Raw genomic sequence first — 19,523 nt, 5'->3', positions numbered from 1 at the left:
ATGAAACATTTTGAATGGCGTTCAGCAAGATTTAAGTATTCTCATAAAAGAGTTGCAGAAAGTTATAATGCCAGTATAATCAGAGTGATCGGCGTGGTTTAGCTATATCTGTAGGTTTTTTTTTATTCAGATTTGTTTTTTCTTCTTTTTTGGGGTTTTTTTTTCTCTTTTTTCATATATTGTTATTAATTATATCTTTTTTTTAGAGATAGTTCACACCCTAAACTGATCAAAAATTTTTTTTTATGATATATTTTTATTCTGTAATATTATTGTTTAATATCTCTGTATTCATTCATTACTTACTATGTATTTTTTATATCTCTTTGAACTGTATGTGTTTATAAATTATAATAATAATAAAAAGATTGAAAAAGAAAAAGTATAATTAAGACTACTGGAATATTGGCCTTTACAATGAGAGCAATTTAGTATTAATACGAGGTTTTGCCGCAACTCCACATGTATTTGGTGAGGTCACACTTGGAGAACTGCAGACTTTTTTTGCTCTCCTCATCTAAAGTAAAATTGCCTAAAAATTGAGACATACAGCTCAATTTCACCTATTGAATCATATTACCAATTATATTTGGATAAAATGTTATTGATAGCAAAGTTGGATGGATTACTTTCGATGGCAATCTATACTCATGTACCTGAAGTTTTCCTGATGAAATATACAAAATATCATAACACTCAAACACTTTCTAATCCTACAGAATATACTGTAATTATGAGTCACCTGTTTTCAGTAGAGAATTTAACTACTGATATCAAAGTGATATTGTTGGCATGGACATAAAAAGTGTCAATATAGCCATGACTGGCTACTCAGAGTAGTCAGCGATTTCAGGGCTGTAGGCAAAGATATCGCATCTTCAACCAGCAAAGCAGAATGCAAAGGATTGTTATCTGGACTCCATTATATTGGTGCACAATCTTGGGTAAGAAATGGCATGTAGAGAGGGATCTAGAAAAATACATTTCCCGGAGGCACCACCTTCTTCCCTGAGATCTCTGGTGTAGAACATGCACAGCATCTGTATATATGAGCTGTTTTTATAGCTTGTCTGAATCTACCCTGACTAAACATGCCCAGGCCTAAGACAGCATTTGCATAGCAGCTGCACTAAATGTATGCCCAGGCATGCTTTGACTGACCTAAATGATTTGCTTTGTGGGCAATATACTTGTAGACTTAAAATATGACAGGAAATGACAAAAATAGGTTATGATCGAAAAACTTTTTCCATGATCAGCAGAATTCATTCAATAAAGCAAAATCTTCATCATCCAGTGTTATTGGTGCAGTACCTTACTAATGCATCTCATGTTGAGAAGGAATTATATCCCTCAGTAGAGTGCTGATCACAGAACATGTCTCCAAATGGAGCCCCTTTCTGGACAAGTGAGATAGCTGCAATTTCTGAAAATAAAGCATTTGTCATGAAGATACGGGATTTCCTTGTAATTCACAATGAATTAAACATTATGGGAATAGCATCCTTCCTTGCTCATTAAAAAGGTCTGTGATATTAAGGGGAGTCTCTGGCTATATGAGCAGGTTTGATGAGTACCCGCGTTCATGGAAAGCCAGCAATACTGGCAAATCCTAGTGCCTGAAATGTCATTCTCCTCTCAACGAAATGCAAGTACTGTATATTAAATCATGCCTGAACAAATGTATTGCCTCCATGACACATCTGATGTAGTGGAAGAAATGGCAAAAACCACCAATGACAGTTTGGAATGATTTTATGACAAGGAAGGGTAGCTTGGCCTTTGTGGAGAGAGCTGTCAAGACATAAGAGTCTTCCTGCAAAATTTCATTTATTTCAGTGATGAGTGGGTTGGAAATCATGTTGATGCGCATGTTCTTCAGGAAATAGCATAGTGAGTGTACTTAACAAAAGCATTTATTGTCTTCAGGAAGATTCAATACAGCAGAAATGTCTCGTCAATGTTACAACAGCTGTGATACATTCTGCTTCATTTGTGGAGAGCAAGCATATGCTTAAGGCTCAAAGACACAGCATGACTAAACTTACTAAGAATCCATATGCGCTCTATTTCGGTTGTAAAATCGGTGCCCAAAACAAACCCTGAGTTACTCACATTTGTTGTGCAGCAGGTGCAGTCAACCTGAGAGCTTGTGTCAGCATCATTATGCAATGAAACATGCTAAATTCAATAAAATTCTCCAATATCTTATGTGATACAACAAACCTGAAATTACCTTTGTGTTCACCTTGAAATTGTCTATCTCAATCCCCAATATTTTACAAACCTTTTGGGTAAAAAAAAATTGTTATCCAGTGTAATCATGGAATGGAGCCCAGATGAAGAAGATTTTGCTTCCTGAACACTTTTGCGTATAATTAATGGATTTTGGGAAAATATCTTTCTCATTCCACTTTTCAGATTTTCTTTTCTTTCTTTGGCTTGGCTTCGCGGACGAAGATTTATGGAGGGGTATGTCCACGTCTGCTGCAGGCTTGTTGGTGACTGACACGTCTGATGCGGGACAGGCAGGCACGGTTGCAGCGGTTGCAAGGGAAAATTGGTTGGTTGGGGTTGGGTGTTGGGTTTTTCTTCCTTTGTCTTTTGTCAGTGAGGTGGGCTCTGCAGTCTTCTTCAAAGGAGGTTGCTGCCCGCCGAACTGTGAGGCGCCAAGATGCACGGTTGGAGGCGAGATCAGCCCACTGGCAGTGGTCAATGTGGCAGGCACCAAGAGATTTCTTTAAGCAGTCCTTGTACCTCTTCTTTGGTGCACCTCTGTCTCGGTGGCCAGTAGAGAGCTCGCCATAGAACACGATCTTGGGAAGGCGATGGTCCTCCATTCTGGAGACGTGACCCACCCAGCACAGTTTAATTTCAATTTAAATCCCTGTAACAGTCACTACAATGACTTGCTACAACTGTTTCATTGATCTGCAGCTCAGCCTGACATGTCATGTCAGGATAACAAACTTATTTCTGAATTCCTCCATTGTTTGAAAATTCTTACACCTATAGAATATGATTTGAGTCATCATCTTCCAGGATTTCTCATGGTGGCCCAGGTGGATCTCTCTCCTGACGTGTATCTAAATTACCATGCAAATCTTGGAATTATTTCCTACGTCTCTCCAGCCTCTCTCTCCTCCTTGACACTCAGAGTATGAGTTTGGACTCTCAGGGACGATTTTTGTCTCTGCTTCCTGCACAACAGAGCATCAGACAGCTTTGAATTGGTCCAGTCATGAGAATGCATTTTTTTCGAGATGTAAAGCCCCCAAACTTTCTTCCATTTTGGCCCATTTCAGAAGTTTGTTGCAAGACCACCTGAACTGGCTTTACTAGAAAATGCAGCAACATCTTACTGCACCAACAAATAATCCAATCCAATTTCTAGGTTGATGCACTTTCTCTACAAATGCTATGGTGAGGTTCACAAAATGTTTCTTGAGACAACAAAGTCACCCTAAAAGGAAGGATTGAGTAAGGATTAACTTTATATTTCATAAAATGTTGAAGAATTAAAAAATTATTCATCAGATCTTAAAAGGGGGTTTGTAAGTATGTTGCTTCTGGTTAGAAATCTGGAAGTAGGAGAACAGTTTCAAGACAAGGATCCAAGCAATTAGATGAGAATAATTTCTTCCATTTGATTCCTGAAACTGGTAATGATTTGTTAAGCATATTCAAGGCCGATTTAGATTTTTGGAGCACAGGGATATCAAGGGGTATGAGAAATGGAAATGGAGTTAAGGCCTTTCATTGAGGTTAACCATGGTTTTATTATATCGCACAGCAGGCTTGATAGACTGCTTGGTCTATTCGTGTTCCTCCTATTCCTGATATGGCTGCAGTACTTCAAAAAGGTTTATTAAACTGACCTAAGTGAACAAGGCCACTGAAGATATCAACAAATCCATTCTGCCAAAACTGCACCATGAGACTCATACATTGCTACATATTATTCATTTTATGTTTCTTTTAACAACAACCTTCTTCAATCAGGAATCATACCTAAATTACATATGTTGCATCATATCTTCACCAGCACCATCACATACAGATCCTCCCAAGGTTTCAGCCACAGTCAGCACATCTCAAAACTACTGTCACCAACACTTCCTTTTCTCCTCCAAGAGAAGATGGTACACAAGTGCTGTGAGCAGTAGCAAACCACCAAGGGAAACATCTGTCAATCCATTCATTAAGTCGGTGGAGAGAGGCTGGATGATTTTCATTTCAGCCACAGTTGAGTATGTGGCCAGCAGTATTGTTGAACTGATTGAAATTGAAAACATGCACAAACCAAATTCTCCACTTTCTTCTCAGTGACAGATTGTAAAGGGACTTTAAGAATGTTATAGAATGATGCAGTTCATCCTCAATTACTGGCTCAGCAAAGTGGCTGATGCTCTAATGAGAATGAACTGAATGTCCATTTCATTCTGGTAGCATTTTTATACAGCACTTGTGTAATAATGGTAGAAGCTGTGGAATGGGTAAAAGGCATGTAGAGGACCTGAACTAATTGTTTGTCTTACTTCTTTATTGGATGTAAAAACATTGTTAAAAATGATATTTGAGTAAGGTTATGTATTTGTCCATAATGATAGAGTGGATAACAAGATGTTCAGCCACAGAAGTATGCAGCCGTAGTGGGATGAGCAATATTTATCTTTGTATTTTATTCACTCATGGAATTCCCAGAAAAGATAGTATTGAGCACAATGTTTGGCATGCTGAACTGTATACTGTTAAACTACTATCACTGAACAGAATGCTTCAGGAAGTTGTTTAGCAACAAGCAAGATGGAAAGATTCTCTGGGTGTAACAAAACTCATCTCCGTGATTATCTAATCAGTTGAATTCATTCGAGATGGCACGGTTAGCGTAGCATTTAGCACAACGCTGTTACAGTGCCAGTGACCAGGACTGGGGTTCCAATCCGGTCTGTAAGGAGTTTGTATGCTTTCCCAGTGTCTGTATGTCAATTGGGCTCATGGGCCAAAAAGGCCTGTCACCGTGTTGTATGTTTAAATTTAAATAAATAGATACATATGTCCAATCCATTAATGGCATGCTCAACATTACTATGAATATCTGCATACCCATAAGAACATTCTGCCCCTCTAAATGGAGTTACACGTGCAGGAACTATTCCTCAAGAAAAAATCCACTGCTTTTTTTTTTAAATGGTAGGCGCAGATGAATGCCAGAAGTTGAACAGGTTGTACTATCTCCTCAGATATCAAGCATTGATAGAAGGATCTTCTATTAGATTATTTAATGAATTAATCACTTCAAAGTTCATTTACAATGGACGCACGGTTCGTGTATTGATTACCACAATGCTATTACAGTGCCAGTGACCCTGGTTCGAATCTGGTGCAGCCTTTAAGGAGTTTGAATGTTCTCTGGTGATGTGCATGGATTTTCTCTGAGTGCTCCAATTTCCTTCTACGCTCCAAAAAGTACAAAGTCGATAGCCTAACAAAATGTAATTGAGAGGCACCACTTTCAATGGTCAGAATTAACTTCTACTGCACTGTAAATAATTTTGAAAATACAATATATGATTGCCTTTGCTCTATCAGTCTTTAGTGGAATCCTTAAGGCAATATGGGAGAAGACAATCAACATCACTGAGAAATCCACAATGTTTGCAAACCCAAGAACATGCTCTGCATCACATTCTCGGAACAGTAAGTCTCAATCCACAACCAATATTTTCCTCGTTATTAAGCTTCATAGGGAACATTTTATGGTCTCATCTTTGGTTCCTAAAGTAGGTTTTCAATGGATATGGAAATTTCAAGTTTGACTTTTGCTGCAATACACTAGAGATGGAACATAATTTGTTTTCTTTGATTAATGACCTAAATCTAACAACTCTAAGTTCTCTAACTTCTAAATCAATGAGCAGTAACTCACCAATGATCTTCATAAAAGAAGGATTTGATTTGTGTTCACATCTCAAGGCCAGGCTTTGTGCTTCTGATGACATTAGTTAGTTATCACATCTCAATTTGGCAAAGCTGACTTAGGAGTTGCACAAGGACTAATATCAATAATTGTATGCCTCTGTTGTGCTCAATCAATACATTCAAAGTGGAGTCATCCAATTTGCTGACTGGTACAAGTCATTTCAATGTCTACCAGTGATCTTCAATCAAAAATAAAAGCTAAGAGGTACCCCTTGTGCTGAAAATTATTTCTCTATGCAGCCTGATTTTATATCTTAACTATTTTAGCTCATTCTAGATTTCATTGTTTCCTTCTCAACAAATATTAGAAAACTGAAATCTGCATAAAAGATGGCCCAGCCCATTTCGCTGGACAAAGATTAAATCCACCATAAATTATCTGCCTGAATTGATTCGAAACATTCAAAGAAGAAAGCAAATGTTTTAAAGACTAGTAAATTAGCTATGGAATATATGCAAATTAATCAGTACTTTTTTTATGGGATTGCTTAACAGCTATTTCATTCCACACAGTGAATTTTCTGGGAGTTATGACGAACAGAAAAAAGCTGCAAATGCAAGAAATATAGAATATACTGGAAATAATAAGCAGGTCAGCATTGATGGAGAGAGAGTTCAAGTCAATGACCTCTCATCAGAAAATGGACAAGTTAGAAATCAAATATGTTTGAAGTTGCAGAAAAGTGGTGGAGTGGAGAGAACAAAGGAAAGGATTGAGTCATGTGGAGACCCAGACAGATTAAATAACATCAGGGATGGTGGGGTGCTAACTGAGAGATGAGAGTGAAGCCCCATTAATCACAGCTAGCTCAACTTTCTGGAAGAGATACAAAAAGATTTGTACAACCACATGGATGTGAAAGGCAGATGAAAATCTAAGGCTAGTTTTGGAAAATAACCAGTACTCAACACGTAAAACAGCATTAATTGCATATCCACATTTTACATTCAAGAGCTTCTAATATGTGTTTCCTACCGGCAGAGCATGCAGCATGCTCCATGCTCAAGCAAATGTAAAAAATCTCTTAGGTCTCTATTGTAGGATATGTTCAAACCATCCAAGTACAGAATCCCTATTGCATGCAAAGTTTCTCTCCTGGCATGGATCCAATTGTTATCCGATTTTCTATTCATCTTTTCTTCTGCTTTTGACAGATATAATGAGTCAAGCACTAAGGAGTAATAGTCATTTTTTTGGACAAATTGTGGTGGGGGGGGGGGTGGGGAGTCGAATTTTACATGAGTCATACTTTTGAGGGGCTAAAATTCACACAAGAATCCAAAATTACCGTAGATATGACCATTAGCCCATGAAAATGAAGCAAAATGAAACTAAATCACTTCTGATTGCATATAATCCATACCTCATCCTCTGCAATATTCATGGGTCTATCTAACACATCTTAAACCCTACTATTGTCCTGCTTCCACCATTGCCCCCCACAGCAGCTCACTCCAGGCACCTATCACTCTCAGGGTAAAAAAAATTTGCTTCTTTAAAATATCCCCATCTCACACATTAAACACATGTCCTCTAGTATTTGACATGCTACGATGGCTGAGGACTAGCATCTATCATGTTGAAGGATGCCGAGATGGGCCATCCACTTGACACATCTGGCTGACTTTTTTTGTAAATGATTCAGCTCTCTCTTTTACACTGAATCATTGCTTCATGGAAGGGCTGCTGCAGTGGTGAGCTGACTTTTGGGCAGATTATTAGAACACTTAGATTCACTTAATCAATGAAATTGCTCCTTTATGTTTGTTATGGTATTAATACAAAATGACCTCAGGACATTGTCTTCCTTGTGTCAGGTTGCAGTGGAAATCATCCATTAATTATTTTGATTACAAATGTATGATTAAAAAAATTGTTAATAAAATGTTAGTGTGGTGAAAGCAAAGTAAAGTCAAAACTTTACATATAAAACTGGTAAATTATGGAAGTGGTCAACTGTTCATACCAGCAGTGAGTTGCACACATTCATCTCTGATCATGGGTCTGTTTAATCTTATCTGCATCCCTGGCAGGAACTTACCAGATGAAAGTGGCTTGAACCTCAGCAGTACAGCTTTGAGTTTCTACAAGGCCTGGAACATGTAACTTCTCTCAAATAGGGAATATGAGTGAGGAGGAATGGGTGGGACAAGCATTGCTTGCGAAGCAGCTGGGAAACTTCACCCATGTCACTACTCAAAATCTTTGAATGTTTCTGATATTCAAAATAGTTTAAATATATTATAAAGCTATTACAATGAATCAAACTTTTTCTTTTAAAATCATGAAAGTTCAAGAAAAGAGTAAAATGGCCAACACAAAGCACTCAAAAGCATTTATAACTAACAAATGAACTGAAATCATTTAAAAACATGAAGACACTAATATTTATCCCTCCATTTAAGAAGGCAATTAAGAGGAGAATGGTGGAGAGGGAGGGAAGAGCAGACTAGGGAGTCTCAGCAAGACTTATCAATGTGAGAAGCTATGAGGGAATTGCATTGAAGTTGGCTGGTGTCGAAGGATAATGTGTCGGATGTGGAGGCTGGTAGAATAGAAAGGAAGACAAGAAGACTTCCCCAAATAGAATCCCTATCACCTCTATTTCCAGTGCTTCTTCTTATATTCTATCTGCGCCAAGCAGAATTCACACAGTTCAACCTAGACTTCTGCATTTGGTGTTCCCAATGTGACCTCTTTTACATCGATCAGGCTAAATGCTGATTGGGCGACTGCTTCAACAACCACCCATGTTCTGCTTGAGCTTCCTGCAGCCAACTATTTTAAATCTCCCCAACTCTTCCTACAATTAATGCCTCTTCTATTGTCAGACTGAGGCTAAACATAAACTTGAGGAACAACACATCATATACCTCCTGGACTCGCTTAAACCTAACAGCATGAACATTAATTTGAGGTAAACCCTATCCCCATCTGACTTCACTATTTTCACCTCTTCTTTACCTATTCCTGTACTCAATTTTTTTTCTCTTTCTAACCTTTCTTTCCACCACCCCCCCGCCACCCCTATCCTCATGGTTTCTCTCTCCAACTGCCTCTTCACCTCTGGGCCCTTCCCTGAGCTTTGTTCCCCTTTATATATATAATTTTACCTTTATAATCTTAATCACGATAAAGGGTTCCAACTCAAAACAACGACTATTTCTATCCATGGATAAAAACATGCTGAGTTCTTCCAGCAATTCTTTGTCTACTGAAAGTTCCAACAACTGCAGCTTTTGTTTTTCTCAGTACACCTTGCAGTTTGTTTTACATAAGCACTAGATGCATTCAGATTTTAATCTTTGCAGCAGGACCAGGAAACAAGTTTGCTGGCTGGTTATTTGGTTTACATATCCCTTCACATATTTGCATGCACTTTTGCTCTGTGAATTTGCTTGTGTAAAAAACTACTCTAAACAAGGTCTCAGTTCATTCATGGATCTTCAATATAACATTGTCCTTCTCTTTAGGTTTGGCTCAGCACATGAATTTTGATAGATCTGGGAAGTGGAGGAAATAATGAGGATTATAATTAATTCAATGGCTAGCAGAAGCAGACACGTATCAATTCAAAAGAGCTTGGAGTGGCGAGGTAAAATTTATGATGAAGACATTAAGAAATGAAAAGGCAGATAAAGTAGGCAAGCATACAGTGAAATATATTAAAGGTGTATGGGAATAAACTTGTCAATTCTCTACCATTTGAAAGGATCGTTACTGCCTTATACTCCTCTATTTACCATATCACCTTTGCTTTGATACATATTGTGCCGATTTCTATCTAGCATCCACTGGATTTTGGAGACAGCAACTAAGACTTAGACCATGCGATGGATGAAATATGTGCCTTGAACAACCAAAATATTTAGTAAAGAAGACATATAATGAGAATAAATTTGCAAGAAATATTAAACAAGAAAATTTCAAGAATGTAAAGAGAAGCAAATGTGATCATGGATCCTACATGTATGATTACAGGTGACATGAGCAAATCAAATAGAGGCTTTTTCAGGATGCAACAAGCAGATGTAGTGTATCTGGATGGTTAATATGCATTTGATGAAGTACCACACTAAAGTGCCATACAAACATACTGACATTACATTCTCTTGGTTAAAAGGTAGAATAAGAATGAACAGATTGTTCTCAGATGGCAGCCTGTTACTGATGGAGTACCACATTTTGTCTTGCACTCTCGACTATTTACAATCTCTATTAGGACACAGGGTTTGTCAAATAAACTCTTGTTCAGGATACAAATCCAGTTGGGAAAGTGAACAATGAAGAGGGTGCAAAGAGACTGATTAGTGATGCCAACAGGTTAAGTAAATTAATATTAAGGTAAACTTTGAAAGTAAAGGTCATTAATCAAAATGATTTCATTTTGCTTTCATTCGCTATGGATATTGGAGTTAGTGCAGCTTGGATTCATTAAACTTATTTCTAGGGAAAAGGGTCTGTTGCACGAAGAGAGGCTTTAGTACATGATGGCTGCAGTTTTGAAGGACAAGCAGTTCTGAAAGAACAATAGATCAAAGCCAATAGGTTGATTCCTTGCAATTGAGGGTTTGGACAATTAAGAATGAAATGAGAAGACATTTGTTTAAATGTAGGGTTGTTGACCTCTGAGATGAGCTAATTTAGAAAGCTGTGGACATTTAGTCATTGCATATATTCTGTTTTTATACATTAGGAATATTAAAGGATATAGGATCAGGGCTGGAGACAAAGGATCAGCCATGAACAGTTTCACAGAAATTCATGAAATAATCCAAGTTTCCCATTATCGCCTTTCCCTAATTTTAAGATTCTGCCTATTTGTCCTGATTTTCCTCCAAAGGAAGTAACTTATCTTGGGCTTTTAGGCATTTTAACCAAACCTGTTAGATTATTCTATGCATTAGAAACTCTATAAGAAAGCCATTTAATGTTTGCAGTTACTGCGCATAATTTAGCTGGTGAAGAAAAAAATTTCAAAACATAATCTGCAGATTCTGGAAATCGGAAATAAAGCAGAAGGTGCTGAAAACATTTAGTAAGCCACACAGCATCTTTTTCAATAAACTGTAGAAGGGAGAAAAACAAGTTGGTTTTAATTTACAAAGAAGGTGGAGGAAAGGATGGAAGAACAAAATAAATAACTGTATCAGAGTTGTTTCAACACTGGGGAGTTGCAATATTTATTCTGTAATCAGTCCCAGACTACATATAAGATCTGATACTGACACAAAACTTCTTTCTCTTTGTGTTCATCCTCTCCATCTCCTGATAGAGTCAATATTTCATTAGGTTTTTGTGTGTGCTGGGGAAGGATTGAAGACATTCCGTTAAATAAACTGCTGTGTGTGGAAGTATGTGCTGAAGCTGAGAGCGGTGCACAGCTGCGTGGAGAGCAGGAGAACTAGCCTTACCCATCTGATAAATGTTTACCACACCTATTTCATTTGAGTCCTGTGTATTGCACTGCATGGATTCACCTTAAGACTACTCCTTTCACTGATGATCTAAGACTTCTAAAAACTGTTATCATCTATGAACCAAAAAAATTCCATGGTATTGTCCAAGAATTTAGGAATCCTTGCAGAAGTTAAAATTCAAGTCTAAGGCAGGCAGCAGAGGCCTTTAAAAAAAAATCACACTTTAAAATCTGCAAATTCACTTTAAATTGTTTAACTACCTTCAAAAATTCATTGTCACCAATAGGCAAGTTGCAACTAATGAATACAAGTATTACTGACAGCCCAGTCTTGAATAATTTATGAAACTAGTCTGCACCAATACATTACTGTTTTGTGTGTGTGTGTGCATACATTCAAGCGTGAATGAAAATTCCAGTCCAGTCAAAATATATATTCTCTTTTGATTTTTCCGCATGACATCAATAGCTATCATTACATGTTGCATGTAAAGGGATATGGTACAATCTGAATAAGTGATCTTTGCTAATTACAAAAACATGTAAAATGATTTTACACCTTTCTGATATGAACTTTTTAATTTAAAAATTATTTAGAAAATAAGGATAAAAAGATAAATTGGTGTTTGAAATTACACATCTATGTAATGCAGAAAAGCAATATTTATGTAACGCTTTCAGTACAGATCTTTATCCAAATAACTTTAATCCTTCCATGCAATGCACTGATGGATATATAGGATGCTGAAGATATGGCTGTTTCTAAGTATTATTACTGTTTGTGCATGTGCAAGACGAGCAAAATACCCCACTATAGTTTTGCTTTGAAGGCATTTTTCTACAGAGACACTTCGCTAATTCATTAACCAGCTCTACAGAGGAAACCACAATGTTTGCACAAAGTTCCTCTTTCAGTGTTTCTCACAAAGTTATGGCAGTGTACATACACAAGTATTCTGTCAAATGTATAAACAGCAAAGTAACAGGCCCCTTGCAGACCACAAGCCCCCCAAATGTACCGATTAACCTACAACCTCTGCACGTTTTTGAAGGGTGGGAGGAAACCGGAGCTCCTGGAGGAAACCCATGGAGAACATACAAACTTCTTACGGACAGAAATGGATTTGAACCCAGGTCGTTGGCGCTGTAACAGCATTGTACTAACCACTAGGCTTAACTGTGCTTAATGGTCTGAATATTTCAATGTCTCAATTTTCATATCTGACAGCTGGGAAAATTTTTGAAAACTTTGTGAACCAAGAAAACTTTTTTTTTTAAAAATCAAGAATAATTGTAAGTCAGTCAATCACTAGGACTGGAATTGGAAAAAAAGAACTATGAAGTTTTGGAAAAAAAAACAGTGACTCCCAATCACAGGGGGAATGCTGGGCTTTTTTAGAATCATGGTATTGAAGCAAATAATTGGTTTAAGAAAAGCCATGTGGTTCATTGGTTTTCACTTGGCTTAAAACATGAATACACTAACTTTAAGAGACACAAACTAAGAAAATAAGGTTTAACTTTTAACATCACTATCAGATAAACTGAGAAAAAGCTGGAAATATTCTGCAGGGCATGCAACATTCACGAAAAAACAGACTTAACATCTCGGGCTACAGTTGGTGCAGTGGTTAGCGCAACACCCTTTAAACCACCAGCTATAGGGACTGGGGGTTCGAATCCCACACCGTCTGTAAGGAGTTTGTACATTCTCCCCGTGTCTGCATGGGTTTTCCCTTGGGGCTCCAGTTTCTCCCCCACCCCCCCAACCCTTCAAAAAAATATACCTTGGGTGTAAATTAGGGAGGCATGGACTCATGGGCTGAAATGGCTTGTTATCATTTATATGTCTAAATTTTAATGTCAAGTTAAGGTCCTTGGAAATATCTGGTAAAAGGTCATTGATTTGAAATTTTCTCTCCCTGTTGATGCAGCATAATTTGCTGAGTACCTCCAATATTTTCTCATACTTGAGATTTCCAACATCCATACTACCTACATCCATTTTATTCTGAGCATTACAACAAACATTTTTGGTACTAGTAAATGACAAATATATGATTGCTACTTGCAACAAAAAAAAATTATGTAGTGTTAAACAAAGCTTAGATGGAGGCGTCTTTGCTTCTTTCACCACCACCCCTCCCCCTCCCCCCCCCCCCCCCCAAGAATATTGCACAAAAGGTAGACTTGCATGTGTCCTGCTGGAAGCCATCGAGTTCTGATTTTTTGACAGACAAAGAGAGAGAAAATTAGAAATAGATGAGGGAATGCAGAGCTCTTTATGTAGCATCAACAACATTTTCCAGATTAAGTAGCACCTCAGCCAACAAATCAGTTTCTTTCATAGAACATACTGACCTCATAAAAGTAACAGATCTAATAGAGTTTGCAGGAACCTCACAGCTGTGCTCAATGCTACACTTGAACTGAATGACTTATACATTTTTAGAGTATTTGATATTGTAGGCATGTTGTGCAAGAAATCGAGCAACTTCCTTATTTTTTGAATAATTTAATAGGATATTTGATGTGTTTTAGGCACAAAGGATTAAACACATATGTGGATCCTCAGTTCAGCACTGGGATTTCAATCCTGATACAACATTACAAAATTGCAATAATCTAAATCCTAAAGCCTAACAAATATATATTTGTGTATTAACAATATCATATATTACAACTGACCCCTGCATTATGACAAGGCTGCGTGCATAGAAAATTGTTTGTTTTGCTATTTCCCTAATGTTAAATCCTTTTCCTAAGAATACCATGTTATAAAGTAGAGATGTTTGCCAACAAGGTTTCTCTCTCATCAGTAATGATAACCCCACAACTATGGTACACAGCAAGGGGACCAAACTATAATACAGGTGTCCGACCTTTTATCCGGGACCATTGGGACCAGACACCTGCCGTTGTTTGGAATCTTCTGGACTTTGGAATAATTTTGATTTTGGTTCCTTTAAGCAAATGCCTCACTCCTCGTCCCTGCTATGTTCCCCACCTCTCCATCCATCCATCCATCTATCTGTCAGCTCTTCCCCACCCCCGCACAGGGCAGGTGCCAGACTATTTTGCGGTTTGATGTGCACCGTAGAGGAGGCTCTTGACTAGCACATTGGCCTGGTGGAAGTCAAAGACAACAGGGTGGCCCAGGAGCTCAGCCAAAAAGGCAGCCAGCATTGGCTGTTGAGAGCTGGCAGCCAAGCAGGGCAGAAGGCCAGACACAAGATGAAGAGCTGCAGGAGGAGTGGGCCGTCGGGGTGGTGGAGCCAAGCAACAGCGGCTTTCAGGTGCTCCATCGGCTCATCAGGCCAGCCCTTAAGCACACCCTGGCAGCACAGCACCATCCATCGCCCACCCCTTCCCCCTTCTAACTCCAGACATAGCAGGAGTGCAGTGGTGCCCAATCCAGAGTTTACAGAGAGCCGCTCCGGGTCACGGTGACAGCTCAATGAGGGAGCAATGGCCGACTTCCTTACCCATAACTCCCCATGCAGCTGGAATCGTTCTGCTAGCTGCGTGGGGGATTATGGGTAAGGAAGACGGCCACTGCTCCAGCATGGAGCCAGCCGCCACCTGTTTCTCTCCCACTGGGTGCTGGAGGCCGAGCGTCACCTTTCCACTGAAGGTAAGAGAGGGCACCCACAAGGACAGGGGAAGGGACAATGGTGACTTGGTGGGGGGGGTGCTCCCTCTGTAAACGGAGAATTTATTATGGTAAATTGATGTTACTTCTGTCATCTACCGAAAAAAGTGCCGGTTTTTGGAGGTTGCCAGTTTTCGGAATTCCAGATAAAAGGTTAATCACCTGCACAACCAAGCGGTTCCAGAGGCTCAATTGGGCTTCCTTGGTTGTGAGGCCACTTACTGCATGATGCTTTTGCTGTTTAGCAAACATTTTGTAGCTTCGCCAAGTCATTTATTCTGCTTTCTTTATTGAATCAAGGTTGATCAATTGATGTGATAGTAATGATAGAATATCACTTACATAATAAGCATTAACAAACATGAAGGTTTTGAAACCTTGCTGCATGCCATGCAGCTCACCGGTTTCGTACTAGTGACCACAGCCAAGTCATAAGATTGTATATTTTGATTATGTACTTTTTTTTATTGCTGCTGATGGTCCACAGTGTCTCATGGATTCCCAGTTTTGCATTTCCAGGTATATTCTCAGTTAATTTCCATTTGTATTATTACACAACACAGAGGAGAGTGAGCTCAGTGTGAAAATGAAATTTTGAGTCTATAGGACTCAAGTATGCTCACTTTTACCAAAGTAATCATGGATAAGTGGATCTACCAACAGGTGTTTGGGGATGCTATGGTCAAGAGAGTTTACCTCTGGTACCAATTCACTCAGGCCAAATCTGGAAGATGTATCCTTCAGGGCTCAGTCAATGTGGAGCTACCCTGTCACTCTTGGTAATGAGCATGAAGTCCCCCTACTTAGAGGATTTTTCATGCCTTTACTACTTCCTATGCAATAATTCTTTCAATTAAGATACCAGTTCCCATATTTTGATACAAGGGTTGAGTCTGACAAAAAAGTCTTCAACCTGAAAAGCTAACTCAGTTTCTCCTTCAAAAGATTCTGCCTGTCCTGTCCTGACACATGTTTCCAACATTTTTTGTTTTTCTTTTATTGCAGATTTCCTGTATCTACAGTTTAAAAATTACTTTTGATGCATCTGCAGGCTAGTCTGAACAATAAATGACTTCACCATGTCCAAATTCAATGCCTATATAAATGCCAGCTGATCCATCTGTTCCGTTTTATTGCTACTCCTTTACAACATGGTAGTTATGAATGGTTTTCTGTGCCATTTTAGAGTCAACTCGGTTGAATTCAGATGAAGTATGGATGGTAGATTCCATCCCTGAAGGGAATAGTGAACCAGATGGGTTTTAACAACAGTGCTGTAGTTTGGTGGTCATCATTTCAAATGACAAGCTTGTTTTCAAAATTCTCTTTCATTTTTGATGACAAAGCAAATTCATGAGCAAACACTTAGCACATGTAACAAAAATATCACTTACCTAGTAAGCATTAGCAAACATGAAGGTTTTGAGACCTTGCTGTATGCCATTCAGTTCACCAGTTTCCTGCCAGTGACCACAGGCTTTGTAACCATAAAGTGCTTTGAGTTGAACAAATTTCATTTCAAAAGTAAATTACTGAAATGTCTCATTTAACATTACTTATGTCATAATGTTAAAGAGATAAAACAAGCCTTCAAATTTTTTTAAATAAACAGCATGTCAAAATCTGTGTTTTCAGTCAACCATAACCATATAACAATTACAGTACGGAAACAGGCCATCTTGGCCCCTCTAGTCCCCACTGATTTAAGTGAACTCCTCTAGTCCCAACTAACTGCTCCATTACCCTCCAATCCCCTCACATCCATATACTCATCCAACCTTCTCTTAAATGACAAAATTGACCCTGATGCAACCACCTCTTCCGGAAGGTCATTCCACTCAGCCACCGCTCTCTATCACTATGTTTTGTATTTATTTTTTTTAAATTTAATTTAAGGTATACTGTTATAGTTGTGTTTTACTTCATGAATTACTGTATTTGGCTGCAGCATGTATTAGTTTCAGTACACATGTATATTGTACAAGGTAAACTGCAATAAACATGATCATTATTACAGTATAGCACATACATTACAATATCAAACAAGTTAGTTTTCCAATGTAGCCTAATTATTTCAAATCAATAATAGTCTCATGCAAAGGAGTATGGCTCAAGTAGATGGACAGAAAATCATAATTATGACAAAGCTCTCTGCTAAAACGTAGCTTAAGACAAAGCAGCAAAACTTACACTAAATATATTGATTGAAAGTTAAGTACCAATTCTTTCTGCTTTTCAAACAAGGTGGATTTTTCTTTTGTAATAAATACATTAAAGATTGTTGGAATTTTTAAGCCATTTCATAACATTGCTTATATTTTTTAATTAACTCAGTTATTATCACTCTAACTGGAAATATAACAAAATCGTCACACTCGTCAAATCAGCAAATACAAATTTAGCATTCTGTAAATTATTTGTCAAGATTTCTGCTTCATTTCTCTTTGAAATTTGTTTGAAAGTGTAGGTACATTAGACGACTGTGGCATATCTAGATAAAGTCTGCTATGTCTTTTTTTTAAAAAAAAAACTCTTTTCTTATTCATTCAATTCGATACTTTGTCATACTGTATAGCGCACGTAACTGTTACAGAGCATGCCAGAATATGTCATTCAGAAGAGAAACAAAAAAAAAATCATTTGATTTGTCCTGAAAAAGCTTGATTGCTTTTCCAGTTCATTGTTTGCTGTCACTTTAATTTTAACTTAATATAAACTAGTTGTTTTTGCCTGTAAACCTTTCCAGAATTCCACACCAATCTCTGATCCTTCCAATTTCATTACAGAGAAGCTAACATTTTTCAAAAATCCCTTTCCTTTTAATCACCACCAACTCTTGAAAATCTCTACAGGAGTACTGGGGAAAGCATTCTGGCTGGTTGCACCGAAGCCTTTTCACAATGGCAACCCACTAAATTGGTGTGTGAACGGCCCGTATTCAAATACCTGGAAGGCCGTTCACACTGGACCATGAAATCCCGGGTCCGTGCACCCTTTTACATCAAATACCCGGTATCGTGGAGCTAAGGGGGAATCCAACCTCCAGTGGTGATGTCCTGAGTGACGTATTACGTACGCGCAAGGCAGCGAAATCATAGTAGGAATAAAGCACAAACGCGCAAAATTTATGAAAGAGCGTGGGAAAAATGAGCACAATTTAATAAGACATGCACACAATTTATAAAAGAGTGTGGGAAAATCTACTGCAGTGGGTTTCAGACTGCTCAAACTAAGGACCAACCCACAGACCAGCTCCCTCAAAATCTGGTAACCAAGTGTCAAATCTAGCCCATTGAACCTAAAGGCAACTCTCTCATATAAAGGGCCACCCTTCACGGTGCCTTTTATATGTTTGATTTCCTCCTTAGTCCTTATCAAGAGGAGCTCCTGCACCTCTGGGTTCACTCAGTTGGCCATCATTATCACAACACAAATACTAAAACTACTCCAAAACTAATACCTCCATGAAAAACCTTTGATATATAACTACACTACTACATGTGGCATGTCAATACCTATAACACCTATACTAAAACCTTTAAAAACAGAACACTAGCCTTAACTACAATGAAACACTGACCTTCCCTCCAAACAACCAGCCAGACTGACTCTGTTTCCTGCCAGGATGACGCATGCATGCAGGCAATTACACCATTAATACTACCCGGCATAGTGGGTGGCCCGTTCACATTGGAGCCAAGTCAAAACTACTCGGCTCTGATACAACTTTCTTGGTTGTATCAGTCCCGGGTTGATTTGTAACCCCCCCCCCCCCCCCACAAGGTTCAGAGCATTCACACTGGCAGGTGAACCGGTAAATTCCCAGGTTCAACCCACGTTCAACTGTCAATGTGAAAGAGGCTTCTGTCTGGTATAGAGGTGTCAAATCTTAGGACAAGTAAAAAACTCCAAAGGGTTGTTAACTTGGCCTGCAATGTTTCAGGAACCAGACTTAACTCCATTGAGGACACCTACATGAAGTGGTATCTTAAAAAGGCAGCCTCTATCCTCAAAGGCCCCCCATCACCCAGCCCTTGCCCTCTTCACTCCACTGCCATTGGCAAAAAAGGTGCAGGAGCCTAAAGACGAGGACTCAGTGACAAAAGGACAGCTTCTTCCCTGCTGCCATCAGATTCCTGAATAATCAATGATCCAAAGACATTAGAGATGTACACAGCAGTTTCATTCCGGGATATATCCAGCCTTTTTACGCTACGCCTACTGTCTAAAAAGCTCTGACATGGAATGGTGGGGTCATTCCAGGCCCAGCATAGAGTCAGCCGTGGAACATCCTCTGTGTAAAAGGTGAATCTGGCATTCTGGGACCAACTCAGGTAAGGAATATGACTTTGTGATGATACATAATATGTGTGACGTATCACTGCAAAATTTGAAAATTTTAAAGCAATAGTCAAGATTCAGCATCTAACGGCCACGATATCTGCTAACTGGGGTGACAGAGAGATCCG

The 19,523-nt window shown here is 38.6% G+C and overlaps 1 protein-coding gene across 4 annotated transcripts in view; it reads right to left on the bottom strand.

Moving 5' to 3' along the window:
- Positions 1–19,523, bottom strand: part of LOC138735701 (regulator of G-protein signaling 20-like) — an 84,856-nt gene that overhangs the window by 39,400 nt on the left and 25,933 nt on the right. Inside the window, exon 1 of one of the 4 annotated variants that reach the window (XM_069883950.1) lies at positions 13,764–13,788. The exons of the other annotated variants lie outside the window; for them this stretch is intronic. The gene's annotated coding sequence lies outside the window, so the exon portion shown is untranslated. Of the gene's footprint in view, positions 1–13,763; positions 13,789–19,523 lie in introns of those variants that run through there. 4 annotated transcript variants of the gene reach the window in all.

The sequence above is a fragment of the Narcine bancroftii genome, chromosome 6 (assembly GCF_036971445.1).
Source record: "Narcine bancroftii isolate sNarBan1 chromosome 6, sNarBan1.hap1, whole genome shotgun sequence".
NCBI classification, from domain to species: domain Eukaryota; kingdom Metazoa; phylum Chordata; class Chondrichthyes; order Torpediniformes; family Narcinidae; genus Narcine; species Narcine bancroftii.
This window is presented reverse-complemented; position numbering and strand designations above follow the sequence as displayed.